This window comes from Perkinsus marinus, assembly GCF_000006405.1.
Source record: "Perkinsus marinus ATCC 50983 genomic scaffold scf_1104296974090, whole genome shotgun sequence".
Classification (NCBI taxonomy): domain Eukaryota; phylum Perkinsozoa; order Perkinsida; family Perkinsidae; genus Perkinsus; species Perkinsus marinus.
Window position 1 is genome coordinate 1 of NW_003201223.1, and position 1676 is coordinate 1676.

At 50.1% G+C, this 1676-nt stretch overlaps 11 non-coding genes across 11 annotated transcripts; all 11 read right to left on the reverse strand.

Moving 5' to 3' along the window:
• Positions 1–59: 59 nt before the first annotated feature.
• Pmar_PMAR028614 lies at positions 60–131 on the reverse strand. The gene has a single exon. It is a non-coding gene; the product is annotated as a tRNA-Trp (tRNA).
• An 82-nt stretch (positions 132–213) lies between these two features.
• Positions 214–285, reverse strand: Pmar_PMAR028615. The gene has a single exon. It is a non-coding gene; the product is annotated as a tRNA-Trp (tRNA).
• An 81-nt stretch (positions 286–366) lies between these two features.
• Positions 367–438, reverse strand: Pmar_PMAR028616. The gene has a single exon. It is a non-coding gene; the product is annotated as a tRNA-Trp (tRNA).
• An 81-nt stretch (positions 439–519) lies between these two features.
• On the reverse strand, positions 520–591 carry Pmar_PMAR028617. Its single transcript has one exon. It is a non-coding gene; the product is annotated as a tRNA-Trp (tRNA).
• Positions 592–674: 83 nt separating this feature from the next.
• Positions 675–746, reverse strand: Pmar_PMAR028618. Its single transcript has one exon. It is a non-coding gene; the product is annotated as a tRNA-Trp (tRNA).
• An 81-nt stretch (positions 747–827) lies between these two features.
• Positions 828–899, reverse strand: Pmar_PMAR028619. The gene has a single exon. It is a non-coding gene; the product is annotated as a tRNA-Trp (tRNA).
• An 82-nt stretch (positions 900–981) lies between these two features.
• Pmar_PMAR028620 lies at positions 982–1053 on the reverse strand. The gene has a single exon. It is a non-coding gene; the product is annotated as a tRNA-Trp (tRNA).
• Positions 1054–1134: 81 nt separating this feature from the next.
• Pmar_PMAR028621 lies at positions 1135–1206 on the reverse strand. The gene has a single exon. It is a non-coding gene; the product is annotated as a tRNA-Trp (tRNA).
• An 81-nt stretch (positions 1207–1287) lies between these two features.
• Pmar_PMAR028622 lies at positions 1288–1359 on the reverse strand. Its single transcript has one exon. It is a non-coding gene; the product is annotated as a tRNA-Trp (tRNA).
• An 81-nt stretch (positions 1360–1440) lies between these two features.
• On the reverse strand, positions 1441–1512 carry Pmar_PMAR028623. Its single transcript has one exon. It is a non-coding gene; the product is annotated as a tRNA-Trp (tRNA).
• Positions 1513–1593: 81 nt separating this feature from the next.
• Pmar_PMAR028624 lies at positions 1594–1665 on the reverse strand. The gene has a single exon. It is a non-coding gene; the product is annotated as a tRNA-Trp (tRNA).
• Positions 1666–1676: the final 11 nt, after the last annotated feature.

The window sequence follows — 1676 nt, forward strand, 5'->3', positions numbered from 1 at the left end:
TCTAAAGGAAACATACAGGTGAGTATTTTGTATTTTCCTACAACTCGTAGTCTATCATATGACCCCGGCCCGATTGGAACGGACAACCTTCTGATCTGGAGTCAGATGCGCTACCGTTGCGCCACAGGGCCAAGCCGACGATGATGAGCATCCTCGAAGGAAACATGCAGGTGAGTATTTTGTATATGTCCCTACAACTCGTAGTCTATCATATGACCCCGGCCCGATTCGAACGGACAACCTTCTGATCTGGAGTCAGATGCGCTACCGTTGCGCCACAGGGCCAAGCCGACGATGTACAGCATCCTCCAAAGAAAACATGTAGGTGAGTATTTTGTATTTTCCTACAACTCGTAGTCTACCATATGACCCCGGCCCGATTCGAACGGACAACCTTCTGATCTGGAGTCAGATGCGCTACCGTTGCGCCACAGGGCCAAGCCGACGTTGTTCAGCATCATCCAAAGGAAACATACAGGCGAGTATTTTGTATTTTCCTACAACTCACAGTCTATCATATGACCCCGGCCTGATTCGAACGGACAACCTTCTGATCTGGAGTCAGATGCGCTACCGTTGCGCCACAGGGCCAATCTGACGTTATTCAGCATCACCCAAAGGAGACATACAGGTGAGGATTTTGTATATTTCCCTACAACTCGTAGTCTATCATATGACCCCGGCCCGATTCGAACGGACAACCTTCTGATCTGGAGTCAGATGCGCTATCGTTGCGCCACAGGGCCAAGCCGACGATGTACAGCATCCTCCAAAGAAAACATACAGGTGAGAATTTTGTATTTTCCTACAACTCGCAGTCTATCATATGACCCCGGCCCGATTCGGGCGGACAACCTTCTGATCTGGAGTCAGATGCGCTACCGTTGCGCCGCAGGGCCAAGCCGACGATGATGAGCATCCTCGAAGGAAACATGCAGGTGAGTATTTTGTATATTTCCCTACAACTCGTAGTCTACCATATGACCCCGGCCCGATTCGAACGGACAACCTTCTTATCTGGAGTCAGATGCGCTATCGTTGCGGCACAGGGCCAAGCCGATGTTGTTCAGCATCCTCGAAAGGAAGCATGCAGGTGAGTATTTTGTATTTTCCTACAACTCGTAGTCTACTATATGATCCCGGCCCGATTCAAACGGACACCCTTCTGATCTGGAGTCAGATGCGCTACCGTTGCGCCACAGGGCCAGGTCGATGTCGTTCAGCATCATCCAAAGGAAACATACAGGTGAGCATTTTGTATTTTCCTACAACTCGCAGTCTATCATATGACCCCGGCCCGATTCGAACGGACAACTTTCTGATCTGGAGTCAGATGCGCTACCGTTGCGCCACAGGGCCAATCTGACGTTGTTCAGCATCATCCAAAGGAAACATACAGGTGAGTATTTTGTATTTTCCTACAACTCGTAGTCTATCATATGACCCCGGCCCGATTCGAACGGACAACCTTCTGATCTGGAGTCAGATGCGCTACCGTTGCGCCACAGGGCCAAGCCGACGTTGTTCAGCATCATCCAAAGGAAACATACAGGCGAGTATTTTGTATTTTCCTACAACTCACAGTCTATCATATGACCCCGACCTGATTCGAACGGACAACCTTCTGATCTGGAGTCAGATGCGCTACCGTTGCGCCACAGGGCCAATCTGACGTG